Source organism: Protopterus annectens, chromosome 17.part0, assembly GCF_019279795.1.
Source record: "Protopterus annectens isolate FY-2018-M chromosome 17.part0, PAN1.0, whole genome shotgun sequence".
Taxonomy (NCBI): Eukaryota; Metazoa; Chordata; order Ceratodontiformes; family Protopteridae; genus Protopterus; species Protopterus annectens.
The window spans coordinates 596504521-596521336 of record NC_056751.1 but is presented as its reverse complement, the minus strand read 5'-3'; the positions used below and the strand labels follow the sequence as shown (position 1 = coordinate 596521336).

General features: G+C 46.4%; 1 protein-coding gene across 1 annotated transcript in view; it reads right to left on the bottom strand.

Annotated features, from left to right (window-relative positions):
* The window catches only part of THAP7 (THAP domain containing 7), a 558991-nt gene that overhangs the window by 148516 nt on the left and 393659 nt on the right, over positions 1-16816 (bottom strand). The window lies entirely within an intron of this gene.

Genomic DNA, 16816 nt, shown 5'->3' with positions numbered 1-16816 from the left:
AGGGCAACCTGCCAGCAGGATAACCCAAATGTAATGACTGCAACAGTGAAGCACGAAGAACATCCATAACCTGCTGCCCCCACAGCATACTCTCTAGCTCAAGCATTCTTGTCATACCACACCTTTTTCTGTTGTTGGGCTTCTGCCGGGTTCTCCTGGGCCAAGCCCATGAGTTCCCTGAGCCTTGTCCTGAGGTTTAGGATGTACACTACAACAGACTCCTTGTGAGACTCGCACCCCCTTCCCACTCATCTCAAATTAAATCTAGAGGTCCCCTCATGCTATGCACATACAGCAACTCGAAGGGTAAAAAACCTGTGGTTTCCTGTGGAACCTCTCTGTAAGCAAACAAATGGGGCAAAGATTTGTCCCACTCTCTCAAACTGATCTGCAAATGCCTGTAACATGGAGTTGCTTGTAGAGTTTAACCTCTCAACAAACCATTAGTCTGGGGATGGTAGGGGGTGGTCTTCATGTGCTTCATCCCACAGGACTTCCACAGACAAGCCAGCAGGTCTGACATGAAATTGGCACCTCTGTCAGTCAGTATTTCTTTTGGGAAACCTACCCTGCTGAAAATCTCATACAAAGCATATGCCACCTTCTCTGCCTCAATGGAGGACAAAGCCACTGCCTCAGGGTATTGTGTAGCATAATCCACTACCACTAGGATATACTTTTTCCCTGTGGAACATGGGGTACCCAGAGGACCCACTATATCCATAGCTACCCTCAGAAATGGCTCCTCAATCACAGGCAAAGGCATCAAAGGAGCTCTCACCCTTTCTCCTGCCTTGCCTACCTTTTGGCACTGCTCACAGGTCCTGCAGTACCCTGTTACATCTCTGGAAATTCCAGGCCAATAGAAGCTCTGCATAATACACCTCTTTGTACATTTTACGCCCATATGACCTGCAAAGGGAATATCATGGGCTATGGCTAGAGGTGCCAGACGGTAGGCTCTAGACACTACCAACTACTGTACTCTCTCACCATCTAGCCCTCCCTCAGGGGTCCACTCTCTGTATAGCAACCCTTTGTCCCAGTATACAGATTCCCCCTTTCCTTGAGAATCAGGTGCCTCCCTAGCTACCTGCCTCAGGCCTTGCAATGTAGGGTCTGAGAGCTGAGCCCGTCTCAACTCTCTCCTTGTAACCCTTCCCAGCTCCCCTTCACAGGACGTCTGGCATCCTCTGACAGTGGTGCCTCACTGTCAGCCTGGGTACTCCTACTTACCTCTACCTTTGCAGTCACTCTGTCCAAGGGACCATCAGTACCCCCAAGCAGATGTGGCTCACCTTCAGTCTCACTGCTACAGGGTAGCTCCCTCCATGAAGTAACCACCTCACCAGTCCTGGCTGCAACTATACAGTCTGTCTGGGTCTCCCCCAGGCTACCAGACTTACCTGCTTGTCTCTAAGCCTGACTGTGTGTAAAGTACAGTTGTGTACACTTACCATATTAGAAAGTAACCAGGACTGCAACAGTGAATACACACGAACATCTATATTTATGGTAAGTGTACACAACTGTACTATGTTCTTCGTGTTTCACTGCTGCAGTCATCACATTTGGGTAGATTCCCAAAGCTAAGGATGGGAGGAGGTAATTAGATAGCATTAGGACCAGTTATAAGGCCCTGCAAGACTGCAGTGGCAAAGCCAGCTCTGGATTTAGAAAAAATTGGAAGTGGTAATGCTTGGTGAAAGTATGTACAGAACTCCAGGTAGCAGCTTCTAGGATGTCCCTGGGTAGGGACACCTCTGAGAAAGGCTGTAGAGGGAGATGAAGCCCTGGTTGAATGTGGTCTTATCCCCTGTGGGGTAGGTTTTCCATGGTGCTTATAGCAGAAATTAATGCAAAGGCCTATCTACTTAGAAATTGTTTGCTTTGAAATGGCCTTCCCCTCTGCCCCTGCAGCAAATGCAACCAGCAGCTGTTCAGATTTCCTGAGAGGCTTAGTCCTGTCCAAGTAAAATCTAAGTTGTTTGTGCATGTCCAAGGAGTGCAGTATCTGTTCCCCTTTGTGCTGTGGATTAGAAACTAAGGTTGGCAAACGAATGGACTGATTAAGGGCCACACTGCATACCACCTTGGTCATAAAGGAAAGATTGGTCCTGAGGGACATCCTGTCCGCATGAAAGATTATGAAAGGCTCCACTGCCATGAGGACCTGTAATTCAGACACCCTTCTTGCTGAAGTGATGGCTAGAAAGAAGGCTGTTTTCCAAGAAAGGAATTTCAACTCTGCATTTTCAGCTGGCTCAAAGGGAGGTAGAGTGAGCTTTTCCAATACAAAGTTAAGGTCCTAGGCTGGAGTAAGTGCTCTCCTGGGTGGGCTTAAGTTTTTGGCCCCTCTCAGGAATTGCTTCAAAAGTGGATGAGAGAAGAGGGGTGGCTCTATATTGTACTATGCTGAAATGGCTGAGGCATGAATTTTTATGGAAGAAAAGGAAAGGCCCTTGTGAAGTGTATCAGTTAAGTATTGAAGAATATGAGGTAAATTGGGCACAGCTGTGTCCATCCCTTGAGTTTGGCTCCATGAAAATAATCTTTTCCATTTTTCAGCATAGGACTTTCTAGTACTAGGCTTCCTTGGCTCCAGAATGACATCCATCACTTGCTTACTGAGGGATAGTAATGGAGACATCAGGTAATTAGCCAGGCTGCAAGGTTCAGCTTTGAAGCTGTGGGTGCAGAATCTGGCCCTCCTGCTGGGACAGCAGGACAGGGGTCTGAGACAGGTGCCATGGTGCCAGCAGTGACACACTGTGCAAGAGGGGGTACACCAGTGTTGGCATGGCCAGTCTGGTGCAATCAGTATTGTCCTCGGTTTGTCCTGTTTGATCTTTAGTAGTACTTTGGAGAGGAGAGGCAGAGGGTGAAAGGCATAAACTGATAGGTTTTTCCAGGTGAAGGACAGGGCATCCACTTTCCAAGCTTGTTTGTGGGGAGTCCTTCTGCAGAATTTGTCCAATTAGTAGTTCTGAGGGGAGATAAACAGGTCTATCTCTGGGCTCCCTGATATTTTTCTCAACATGTTGAATATCTTTGGTTCCAGTTTCCACTCGTGCGGGTCCATGACATTTCTGCTTAGGTCATCTGCCAGTGTATTTAGCTTTCCTGGCATGAATTAAGCTTGTAGGTGCACTTGGTATCTCAAGGCTGTGTTCCACACAGCCATGGTTAGTCTGCAGAGAGGGTATGAGTGGGTTCCCCCTTGCTTGTTTATGTACCACATAACTGTGGTGTTGTCCGTCTTTACCAATAATAATACTGGAAGAATGCGGTCCTTGAAGGCTGTCAGAGCATTCTATACAGCCAACATTTCTTTTTGATTGATATGCAGGTGCGGTTCCCCTCAAAGTTCAGATCATCAAGTTTTAAAACATCGAAGGTTTGAAGGGAAAGAAAAAGGTAAGTGTAAGTGGGAGATTGTTTGTGTTTTTGCAGGGCACCAAGGTGCCCTGCATACTGTGTGCGTCTATGTGCCATCTGTGTGATGGCACTACAGATATGGTACGGAAAATTTCCCGTTTAGCACTTCTGCATATAGTGCTAAATGGGAGATTTCCCTTTATTCCACTGTAGTGCGGTCTTGGAGTTGGAATATTAAAGTGGGGGGGGGGGGCACATCTTTTTTTTCTTTGTTTTTTTTTTTTGTTACACTTGTAACCTTCGATGTTTCAAAATTCGATGTTCTGGTCTCAATGATCAGAAGTTTGATGTTTTGAAATTTCGATGGTTAGAAGTGGAACCGCAGGTGCATCTGACTTGGGCTCCATTTGCCCTGAATGCACTGCCCTGCCAAGTGAGCCTCCCCATGCATAGTCTGATGTGTCTGTTGTTAGGGTTTATGCGGCAGGGGGTAGAGTGAATGGCAGTCCCTTGTTTTGGTGGCAGGCCTCTGCCCACCAAAGGAACTCTATCTTTAGACAAGGAATGATCACAATCATTGATTCTAGATCCTGAGAATGTTGACACCACAGGCTTTTTAGATACCACTTTAGTTTCCTCAGATGCAGTCTTGCATATGGAATTAGTAGAATGCAAGAGGCCATGAACCCCATGGCCTGCAGTATTTTCCTTGCAGACAGCTGGGTCTTTGTGGACAGTAGTTTGAAGTAGGTTGTCAAATGAACTTGTTTCTCTGGCGTGAGGTAGGCCATCTGGAAAGTTGTATTCAAGCTTGCTCCCAGGAATACAATTTGTTAGCAGGGTACAACATGTGATTTCTTTTCGTTTATGGTGTACCCCAGAGAAGTTAGTAATTTCTTTACAAATGCCAGATGATTTAATAGTAAGTCCTGGCTTTCTGCCTGAATTAGACAATCACCCAGGTAAGGGTATATCTGAATATGTCTTTGCCTGCAAAATGCAATGACTGGAGCTAGGCACTTTGTGAATACCCTGGGCGCAGTAGATAAGCCAAAGGGCAGTGCAGAGAACTGATAGTGCATGTAGCCTGCTCTGAAGCGTAGCTATCTTCTGCAAGATTCCCTTATTCGGATGTGCAGGTAGGCTTCCTTTAAATCCAGTGTTGCCAACCAGGCATCTTTGCCTAGCATGGGAAGCAGCTGATGAAGAGTTAGCATCTTGAATTTTGGGATTACCAAAAAGGTGTTTAGGATAGACAGGTCCAGGATAGGACGCCAGGAATTCTCTTTTCTGGGTACCAGGAAAAGTCTTGAGTAGAAACCTTGCCCCCATTCTTCTTCTGGTAAGATAAACTTACATATAGAGCAAGACAATACTGGTGAGTTGGATGGACATGACAAAAATGCTTAATGCTCTCCGATTCTCTCTGCTTTTAAAATCACATTCCTGGTTCATATTACATCATTCTTCACACTTCCCTGGGTTCCCAGGCTAACAGAAACTAGATTTACATTCTTCACCTCTGGGCAGAAACAACAGCAATAAAGGACATTTATGCATGCAAATTCTGGCCTTAAAATAATAGGCAGGATGCCTCACTCTAGATTTACTGGCTTTAGTTATAACATCAAAGGGTCAAAACCTGCTTTACTCTGTCAGTAGAGTGCACTGTTACATTTTTTTTCCAGTTCCACAATCTGGCTAGGCTGGCAGCCTTTATCTATCGTCACCCAATCTTCACAGGGACGATAAGGCAAAACTCTGTTTCCTTTTCATGAACTCATCAAAAAGCTCATCTTAACTGTGAAGCTCTATTTCCTTTATTTATTCTGCACAGTGTAACTGCGAGCAATACAGTCAAAAGAGTACAGTTTAGTGAAGTTATACTAAATCTTAGTCTACTGATGTATTCCCCTTACTCTGTAGTAAAGCAATTTCAGAATTAGTATACAAAACTATCACAGGTTGCCATACTGTACACCCCCTATTATGACAGTAAGTTCTGGACTTCATTGTTCTACTGCTTTGCGTCATACACAAGCTTTTATAGCAGGTCTGAAAACCATTAGACTTGGCTAGTATTCAGAGATCAAAGAACAAAATATACAAAAAAAGACTGCTTCTACTACTGTTCGAAACTTGCATCATTCTGATGCTTTCTACAGAGCAAGTGGCAGTCATGCATAAACATCATAGCTCTTTGCTAGCATTCAGGAAGCCACACAAAAAATATGACATGAATAAAAATTTGTTTACGAACATTTTAGCTTTGCATTGCTCATATGCTTTTCCTGCAAGGTACTAGCCAGTGAGGTCACAAAAATGCCTGAAAGGCTACTTTTCTCTGAGGATAAAAAGCACAGAAACTAATGAATGAATCAGTGAGAGCGGAGATGGAATTTGACTAAGACCACTAAAACATCCTGTAAGCATCACTCCCCCGAACCCCTTAGCCAAAGTTGGGACATGCTCAAAAAGATGGACTGAAAATGCAAACCAAGACTAGAATCAAAACAAAAATATCTGGGACTGTCCCTTTAACTGCAAAAAAAAAAAAAAAAATTAGCTGTAGTGTCCCTTTTATATATTTTCATATATGGAGGTTTGATACATAATTCCTGGAGTTCTGACACCCTCCTAGCCGAGGTGATAGCCACCAGAAAGGCTGCCTTTCAAGACAAAAATTTCAGATCCACAGAAGCAGCCAGCTCAAAAGGTGGAGCAACCAGAGCTTGTAAAACTAAGATGAGATCCAAAGGAAGAGTAGGATCTTTAATCGGGGGTCTTAATAGAGAGGTACACTTAGATTTTGCTAAGTCTGGAAGCTAATGAAGCCATGTTCGCACTTATATGGAAATTGGAAATGGCAGCCAGTTGAACTTTTACTGTAAATGAGCTAGCACCCTGCTGGAAAATGTACGTCAAGAACTCCAGGACCACTGGGACAGGAGCTGTGAAAGGATCCAAATCCCTTGGAGAAGCCCAGATAGAGAAACGCTTCCATTTGCTACGGTATAGTTTTCTGGTGGATGATTTATGAGCTGCCACCAGAAAAGTCTTGACCAGAGAAAAAAGACCAGGAGTCCTAGCAATCAAGGGAACTGGAGCAGCCAAGCAGTGAGCTTCAGACTGACCAGGTCTGGATGAGGGACCCTTGAGGGGTGCGAGATGAGATCCAAGATTCATGGAGGAACTATTAGATGAGACCAAAGAAAGGGAAACCAGACTTGGCGAGGCCAAAATGGTGCAATAAGGATTACTGTGCTCCCCAACCTGTGAGCCTTCTGGAGGAATTTTGTTATGAGAGGTAATGGGGGGGGGGTAAGCATAGAGAAGACTAGGAGGCCAAGCATAAACCAGATGGCCCCTGGGGTATTCCCCCTGTGGGGGGATCAGAGTGAAGAACTCTATGCACTTCACGTTGGATGGAGATGCAAAGAGATCGCAGCAAGGTCGACCCCCCTCAGGAAAGATCTGCTCCGCTACAGAAGGATTCAGAGACCACTCATAAGGCAGCAGAACAGTACTGCTCAGTTTGTCCGCCAGTATGTTAGATCGACCCGGAATGTGCATTGCTACCAGAAATCAGCTGCTGGAGATCACCCATTTCCACACTCTCATGGCCTCGTAGCAAACAGGGTAAGATCTGGTTCCTCCCTGTTTGTTGATGTACCAGACCACTGACATGTTGTCTGTCTGAATTGCAACGGTTCCCAGAGGAAGAAAGGCATGAAGGTCCTGCAATGACAAAAGGAATGCCCTCATCTCTACAACACTTATATGCAAGTTGGTCTTGTTCGGGGACCACGTACCTTGGACTGTCCTGCCTGAGCAATGCCCCCACACCCTAGATGGGAGGCGTCGGTGGTCACCATGGCTTGGGGAGAGGCTAGAATAAATGTTCATCCCTCGACTAGTTCCGAAGAGCATATCCACCAGAGGAGGGACTTCCTGCAAGCGTTGCTTACATGAACTGGATGCATCAACGGCAGATCTAATAACAACCATTGGAACGCTAGTGTCCACTGTAGAACCCACATTTGCAGATGAGCACAGGGAAGAACAGTAATGGTTGCTGCCATGGAACCAAGGGCTCGTAATACCACCTTAGCTGAAGGAAGTTGAGAATAAAAGATAACAAACACATGGAGTCTTAAGCTTCGAACTCTCTCCGGAGTTAGAAAAACTTTGGTTTGCAATGTGTCTATCCTTGCTCCAATGTAGTCTAAAACCTGGACTGGATCTAGAGAAGACTTGGATGTGTTTATCGCAATTCACAGAAAGTCTGACAGATTCTGGAAATAGTCTCTGGCCTGACAAAGTAGACACTTAGTGGGAGCAGCAAGGAGCCAGTCGTCCAGGTATGAAAAGACCTGTATTCCCCAGAGCCTCAGGTGAGTCGCTACTACTGCCATGACCTTGGTGAACACCCTGGGGGCTGTGGTGAGACAGAAGGGTATGGCTCGAAACTGATAATGAATGGCTCCTAGCCGAAAGTGGAGGGACCTCCTGGAGTGTCTGTGCATCTTTATATGGTAGCATGCATCCTGGAGATCTATGGAGCACATCTAGTCGTTCTCCTGAGGGTAAGGCAGGATGGACTGTAATGTGACCATCTGGAACATTTCTTTGGCAACTGACAGGTTCAGGGTGGAAAGATCCAGAATAGGACTTAGCTCCCCAGTCTTTTTAGGCACCAAAAAGAACCTGGAGTAGATGCCCGATCCAGACTGATCTCGGGGGATGGAATGGATGACTCATTTCCTTAGCAGCTTGTCTATTTTGAGTCCTGCTACCTCCCTTTGTGCCGGTGGAAAGTCTGGTAGGTGTTTTGGGGGAATGGGAGGAACCATAAAAAGGATGGTATAACCTCTGGATATGATGTAAAGCACCCAACAGTCTGCTGACACTGACTCCCACGCTGTCAGGTGCAGAGAAAGGCAACCCCCGACTGCCTCCAGAGCAGAGCAGTCAGGCAACCCCTCACGGCTGCTGTGCGGGCCTGTCGAGAATGGTTCTCGAGACCCAAAATTTCTCAGACCCCCCCCCCCCAACTCTGGGCCAGCGTCTGTCTGGACCCCCTCTACCTCTGGGGGAAGATGAGTCCAGAGTGTCTCAGGAATACTGATACTTCCGGAACCACATCTTCTTTTGCCCCCGTTGACTCCTGGAAAAGGATCTTTGAGGGTTCGAGAAGTGGATTGCGATGGCAGACAGTGTCTTCCCATCCTTTTCACTCTGGACTAACGTCTCATGAACAGTCTTCCCAAACAAGGAAGAACCGTCATAAGGGGCATTCGCGAAAGACTCCTTAAAGGGTTCCGTGAACTGACATAGCCTGAGCCAGGCGTGTCACCTCATGGCAACGCCAGATTGGGCTACCCTTGCCTCTCCCTCGGTGGCATGCGAAATGAGGTGCATTGACACATTAGAAACCGCTTTGAGTGTGACCATTCACGCAGAGAATAAGCATTTATCCTCCGGTGACATGGACCCTGGGGGCGACTCAGTTGGCTCCCTGACAAGGTCATGCTGCAGTCAAGTGACATGGGCCAAATAATTCAGCACCCTTATGGAAAAGGTGGCTGAAGCATACACCCGCTTTCCTAGACGATCCATCATTCTGGACTCTTGATCAGGGGACAGACGGTAGAACTTTCCTGAGCTAGTTCTTACTTAGTGGCAGCTTCTACCACCATAGTGTCTACAGGGGACCCCTTTTTCCAACTGGGCCTATCCACAAAAGGACTCAATCTTGTCTGAACGCTTCGGGATTGGCTCTATAATGTCCAGTTCCTTCCATGCCCGGGTGGTAATAAGATCCATTATGGCATTTGCAGGGGAGGGGAGACACCCAAGAAGTAGACGGGCCCATGCCGAAGGCTTCCAGAAAAACAGACTCGTCCAAGGAAAGCTTGGGGCCGGATCCAACCCCCCTTCCCTGCAGGTACAGGATTTCCATGAATTCTCCAAAGGAGACATCGACGGGGAGGGTGATCTGGGAGAACCTTCCCCTTCCTCCAAATCAGTGTCTTCAGTGAGGGATTTTGTGAAGGATTCCAGGTGCCTCCTTTTGCACGTTGGTTTGCAAGGAACCTCTTTGGTGGGGATCTCCGGACAGGACTCACAAACTGCCTGTTGTTCCTCAAGGGGAACAGCCTGGGGCACATTGAGCAGAGGCTGTCCTTGAATGGGCAAAATGGCTTAAGTCGCACTCAGAGCCTTGGGGCTAGGGGCAGAATCCAAGGAGATAGTCAGGGGCCTCAATCCACTGGAGAGAACCCTTTCCACCACGTCGAAAGCCAAGGGAGAGCGAGCCTCCCAGGAAACCAATGAATAAGCTGTTCATCCCGGGTCCGAGCCCGCCGGAGCCGAGATACCAAAGAGAGGGCTTTGACCTGACTAAGACAGCACCAATGGAGAAAAACCCAACCCTCCCCCGATCCAACTCCCAGGCTTTGGCTCCGAGAGCCGCTTGGGTTCAAACTAGTCTGGTCCGATGCGCTCAAGGTAACATCTGGTTTCAAAGTACCTAGTACCATCGACACCGACCCCCTGACTCCAGTTCCTCTCGGATCCAAAAAAGTACAGTTTTGTACCTACCATAAATGTAGATGTTAGAGTGTATACACTGCTGCAGTCATTACACTTGGGGTTATCCTGCCGTCAGGCGGTCCCTCAGTCGGCCTGAGTTCCAAAGTCTTGGTCCGGCGTTGGTTGCTGTCGTTTCTTCCCTGATGTCAGTGCGACAGGGGTATAAAAGATGCAGCCGATGCCATTTTCTTCAGTTTTTCTTGCCCCAGATGTCAGGTGCCCCCAAAAAGGTAGGCAATGCAAAAAAAAAAGGCATACATAAGAAAAGCAATCAAAAACTTTCAGTTACCAGCAAATACTCCCCATAGGTAGCAAAGGGTAGAAGACTTAGGTATGTACCAGCAAGTAAGAGGGGAAGGAGGGAGGGTAACCTAGACTGCAGCAGTGTACACACTAGAACATCTACATTTATGGTAGGTACAAAACTGTACTATGTTCATCATGTTACACTGCTGCAGTCAGTACACTTGGGTAGAATCCCAAAGCTGAGGTAGGGTGGCTGGTTCTATAAGGCATTAGGGGAGGCTATAAGGCCCTGCAGCACTGCAGTGGCAAAGCCAGCTCTGGATTTAGAGTAAAGAGGCAGATGGTAATGCTTGGTGAAGGTATGCACTGAACTCCCAAGTTACTGCTTCCAAAATGTCCTTGGTAGGTACTCCTCTGAGGTAGGCAGTTGAAGTGGCTGTTGCCCTGGTGGAATGAGACCTAATGCTGTTAGGTACAGTTTTCCCATGGTGTGTATAGCAGAAATGTATGCAGTGTCCTATCCATTTTGAAATGGTCTGTTTTGAAATGGCTTTTCCCTGTGCTCCTGCAGCATATGCTACAAACAATTGCTCAGTTTTTCTGAAAGCTTTCGTTTTGTCCAAGTAGAAGCGTAACTGCCTGTGTATGTCCAAGGAATGCAGAAGTCTCTCCCCATTATTCTGTGGATTTGGATAAAAAGTTGGCAAGTGAATAGTTTGGTTTAGAGCCACACTTGATACCACCTTTGGCATAAAAGTAGGGTTTGTTCTTAAAGACACCCTGTCTTGGTGGAAAATGAGGAAAGGTTCCACTGCCATTAATGCCTGTAACTCTGAAACTCTTCATGCTGAGGTTATTGCCAGGAGGAGAGCAGTTTTCCAAGAGACATATTTTAAATCTGCCGAGTTAGCTGGCTCAAAAGGAGGTAAAGTTAATTTTTCCAACACGAAGTTGAGGTCTCAAGTTGGAGCTGGTGCTCTACGGGACGGTCTTATGTTTTTAGCCCCTCTGAGGTATTGTTTTAGCAAAGGATTAGAAAAAATAGGTGGGTCTGTGTTGTAATGAGTAGAGATGGCAGAGGCATGGATCTTGATGGATGAAAAGGAGAGGCTTTTGTCCAGCATCTCAGTTAAATATTATAGTATCTGAGTAATATTTGGGACAAGAGGGTCAAGGCTGTGAGCCTGGTTCCAGGCACAGAATCTCTTCCATTTATCCGAATAGGCTTTCCTGGTGCTTGGCCTTCTGGCCTCCAGAATGACATCCATAACAGCTTTGGAGAGAGGCATTGCTTGCTTGACTAAGGAATCTGCCCATGCAGCCAGATTTAAAGTCGTTAGCTGGCTGTGAAGTATCTGACTGTTGTGCTGAGTCAGAAGATGTGGGATTTGAGGCAAAATCCAGGGTGGACCCTGTGCTAAGTTCTTTAAGACTGGGTACCAGTGCTGGCGTGGCCAGTCTGGGGCAATCAGGATCATCTTTGGCTTTTCTTGCCTGGCTTTTATGAGTACCTTTGGAAGGAGAGGTAGTGGTGGGAAAGCATATACTTGTAGGTTTTTCCAGCTGAATGAGAGAGCATCCACTTTCCATGCTTGTGGGTGGTTAAGTCCTTGTGCAGAATTTCTGTAGCTGGCAGTTCATTGGGGTTGCAAACAGATCTATGTCCGGGCTCCACCATTTTTGTGTTATCATTCTGAATATATGTGGATGTAATTTCCACTCGTGCGGATCCATGATGTTTCTGCTTAAGTTGTCTGCCAGTGTGTTTTTCTCTCCTGGCAGGAGATGTGCTTGCAGATGAACTTGATAGGTTGGAGCTGTGTTCCACAAGGTCATGGCTTGTCTGCAGGGGGGATAAGAATGAGTGCCCCCTTGCTTGTTTATGTACCACATAACTGTGGTGTTGTCTGCCTTTAGTAGTAGTTGTCCTGGATGCAGAAGGTCCTTGAAAGCTATAACGGCATTTTGTACAGCTAGCATCTCTTTTTCATTGATGTGAAGATGCCTTTGTTCTGCGGGCCACTTGCCCTGAATACATTTTCCTGCCATGTGTGCTCCCCAGGCGTAATCCGATGCATCTGTTGTCAGTGTTTGCCTGGCTGTGGGTTGAGTAAAAGGCTGTCCCTTGTTGAGGTGACATGCTTGAGCCCACCATCGAAACTCCTGTTGTAGGCAAGGAATTAGTGGTATAACTGTTTCCAAACTTTGTCAGTGTTGAGACCATACATTCTTTAGGTACCATTGTAGTTTCCTCATATGCAGTCTGGCATATGGAATTAGTAGTATGCAAGATGCCATGTAACCCAAGGCCTGCAGAATTTTTCTTGCAGGGAGTTGGGTCTTTGTTGCCATCAATTGAAAATATTGAGTGAGTTGTCCTTGCTTGTCTGGCGTGAGATAAACCATCTGGACTGTTGTATTTAAGCTGGCATCCAGGAATATTATCTCTTGTGAGGGCACTAGTTTTGACTTCTTTTAGTTTACTGTTTAGCCTGGGCAACTTAATAACTTTTTTACAAATGCCAGATGCTTTAGAAGAATGTCCTTGCTCTCTGCTTGAATCAGGCAATCGTCCAGGTACAGATAAATTTGAATTCCTTTCTGTCTGCAAAATGCAATTACTGGTGCCAGGCACTTTGTGAAGACCCTGGGCGCAATAGATAAGCCAAAGGGCAGTGCAGAGAATTGGTAATGCATTGAACCAGCTAAGAATCTTCTGCAGTTTTGTCTGATAGGGACATGCAGGTATGCCTCCTTGAGGTCCAAAGTTACGAGCCAAGCTTTCTTGCCCAGCATGGGAAGAAGCTGCTGTAGTGTCAACATTTTGAATTTTGGACCATCCAGGTAAGTGTTTAGAGAAGAAAGATCCAGAATGGTCCTCCAGGCTTTGTCCTTTCTGGGAACCAGAAAGAGTCTTGAGTAAAATCCTTGTCCTTGCTCCTGTGCTGGTACCTCTTGAATAGCTCTCATGTCCATGAGTGAAGTAATTTGTCTTTGAGCCTCTGCCCATTGATTTGGTGGCAGATTTGGCATTCCTTTTAACCTTGGCAGAGTGTGAAAGTGGAACCTGTAACCTTGAGATACAATGTTGAGAACCCATTTGTCTTTGGTGATCATATGCCAATTGTGACAGAAAAGTGCCAGTTTTCCTCCCAAGGGGGCTGCCAAGAGAGAAGTGTTTGGCAGCTGTAATGGGTAGTCATTGGGGCTGTTTTTTATAAGGTTGAGGCCTGTCTTCCCCTTCTTTCTGGGTTGATGCACCCCACTGTCGAGGCCTGCAAGGACCTTGTGGTTGACCTCTACCTCTTGGACGTCTGTATCTGCCCCTTTGAGGTCTGTCTGTAACTGGAAAGGACCAATTCTTTGTTGGCCAATTTCTGCTAAATCGAGGAGGCTGAACCTGTAAGAAATCCTTCACCGTTTGCATAGATTTTGCCTTATCCTCCATTTTCTTTAATACCTCTTCTGCCTTAACTCCAAATAAAACATCCTGCTGCAAAGGTGCATCCAATAACTTTGCTTTAACATGATCTGGTAATGTCTGTTCTTTTAACCAAGCATGTCTTCTGACGACAGATCCTGTAACTGCTGCTCTACAGGAGGCCACTAATGAATAAAAACCACATTGCAAAGTATGTTTTCCCACTTGTTCAGCTGCATGCAATAAATCCTGCATTTCCTTATGATTAGGTGGATCTGAATTTGGAAGCATTTTTTGTTTCAACTGAGACATCAAATATTGCTGATATTTTAGCATGTGAAACTGGCAATTTAAGGCCCTCATTGCTAAAGTTGCAGATGTATATATTTTCTTCCCCCATCTGTCTAATGCTCTGGAATCTCTATCAGAGGGGACTGGATTTTTTTGCTGAATAAGCCTTTACCCCTTTGGGACCCTGAGAAATAGTTTCAGGGTCAGCAACAGGGCTTTTATAAAGAAATTTGTGAGAGTCAGAGACTCTAGTATCTGTCTGGCTTAACTGGAGCAGGAGGTAAAGAATCAGGATTTAAACTGGATTCAGAATACACATCATCCACAATATCTAACACAGGCGGAATAGCAAGGGGTCTGTGTTGAGGTAATAAAAGGAAATCTCTGAGGCTTTTCTTGGATTCTGAATAATCCTGGCCCTCCCAATGGAACTGCTACCTCATGGTATGTAAGGTTTCCCCAAAGGAGTAGTCCTCTGGCGGAGAGGATGAAGGAATTGATTCCTCAGCATCAGAATCCTCATAAGGGGGTAAAGAGTATCCTAGGTCTGTGGAGGAATCTGAGGAGACGGATACCTGGTCGGATGAGTCATAGTCTGCATCCTGTCTAGGCCTTTTATCAGGAGGGGGATGGGACCCCCTGAACAGAGTGATTAAGTGTTCGGCCATTTTGAGCATTTGTTTCTTAGGCATGGAGGCCTGTCCTGGTGAATGTTGAAGTTGTTTCTTTGTTTTTAAAGGAGTTTTAGACTTAGCAGAAGATTTAATGGTTAACTGAGTAGGTCTGAAAACACCCTCTAAAGCTACGGGTTGTTCAGCTACTCTGGATCCCTCTGAAGGGTTAGTCTCTGTACGCTGTAAATCTGATGTGTCCGAAGGCCCAGCCATCTCCATGTGGGAGTCAGAGGCGGCCTGTAGTTCTAAAGAAATGGTCGTCAGGGGCTGCGAAGGTGCCTCGCTGAAAACCGGAGAACCGGCGACTGGCCTAGAAGAGGCTTCGTCGTCAGTTTTGGGCCTCGTATGCCTGTCCTTGTCTTTGAGCTTTTTGTGTATTACTGTTGTCGGTAGTTCCGACGGCATGGTGTAATTGAATTTTCTGCCAAAATAATGTCGGGCAAAATCAAACCGACATTTAATAGTGCGCTTGTTAAACCTAGCACAAAACCGACAACCTGTGACGTCGTGGTCTGGGCCTAGGCATGGGATACAATAAGAATGGAAATCCTTATGAGGTATTTGCTTCCCACAAGAAATACAGTTATTAACTTTTACTGACATCGGTCTGAGGCAAGAAAAAGTTTCCCCAACAGGGTACTTAGCTTTGTAGAAAACTTCGGTTCTGGATTCGGAATGAAAATCTCAGGAGTCGGCCGACCGGCACTTGCGAACTGCTTTTGCTTCGGGCACCGCACGGCAAGAAAGATTGAAGAAAAGGGCGTTGGCTGCATCTTATATACCCCTATCGCACTGACGTCAGGGAAGAAGCGACAGCAACCAACACCAGACCAAGACTTTGGAACTCAGGCCGACTGAGGGACCGCCTGACGGCAGAATAACACCAAGTGTAATGACTGCAGCAGTGTAACACGATGAACATCTCCAATACCGGGGGCCAGATCAGAGAAGGAGTTATCGGGGTGAAAAAGGGAAGTGAGCTCCCCCCTCCAGAAAAAGAGGGGGCTGGCAAGACCCCCATCTGAATCTGGGTGCAAATAAAGCTTTGCATTATTTTGTCCATGTATGTCTCACTCAAGCTTCTGGTGGAGCGCAACGAGGCCAAAGACATCGACCGGGAGAGTTGATGTACAGAGGCCCAAAAAGAAGGTCTAGGCTCCTCCGGTGAGAATCTGGGCGAGCAAAGCTGAGGAGTGCTAGGCCTGGACATCATTTGTTGCTTCTGAGGAGGACCCACCGGATCCGACCGGTCTGCCGATGTCTTCCTCCCTTTGTCTTTTTCTTTTTGTTTTTTTTTCCCTGTGCTCCCTATCCACCGACCTCTTGGCAGGAGGTTGAGTCCAAGCCTGGGAGGGAGGGGAAGAAAGTGTAGCAGAAGAAGCAGCAGCAGTCACAGCCATGACTGTAGCCGAAGCAGAGACAGCCACATCCATAGCAGGGAGAAGCCCCTTCAAGACTAATTTAGCCCTGTGATCTTTCAGTTCCCTGCAGTTAAACCCCGCGCAAACAGTGCAGGTGGAACAAAGATGGGGAATCCCCAAACAAACCACACACAGAGTGTGGCCATCAGCCGGAGACAACTTGTGACCACACACTGTGCACTTTCTAAATACCAGCTTCTTCTGATCAGCCATCACAAGGCCCTAACCTGCCTGACCACACACACTCACACCCAAACTGACTAACAAGGATGGGGTAGGGTGAAGAAAGGCACTACACTAAAGTAAACTGACTTTGTTTTTTTTGTAAACGTGAAGCCACACCGAAAGGGGAGGCCAAGAAGGGAAAAGAAACCTACCTGACACTACCAGAAAAGTAGAAACACCCAAAAACTATCAGTAAAAACAACTCACGACGCCTGGAGCTCCGAGACCACGATGCTGGGCTAAGCCACGGCAAATGAGATCTGGGGGAAGGAAGGAGATGGAGGGGTATTATGGGTAAGGGGAGGGGCTTGGAGTTCAGATCAGATGCTGGTGAAGCTGCCGTCTCGGATCAGATCCAGATCTGAATACTCACAGGTTGCTGACAAATGAAGTCATCTACTTCAGATTGGAACTTACACAGTTGCCTTTAGATCAATGATCTTAAAATTTGCTTCTTTCATAGTTAGGCAAACTGCATCTAAAATGGCTGCATGCTTCCACAGAAATGGTAAATTTGGGATAAGGCAAGAGATATGTTTTTGACATCATCTTCCATGCAAACGTCT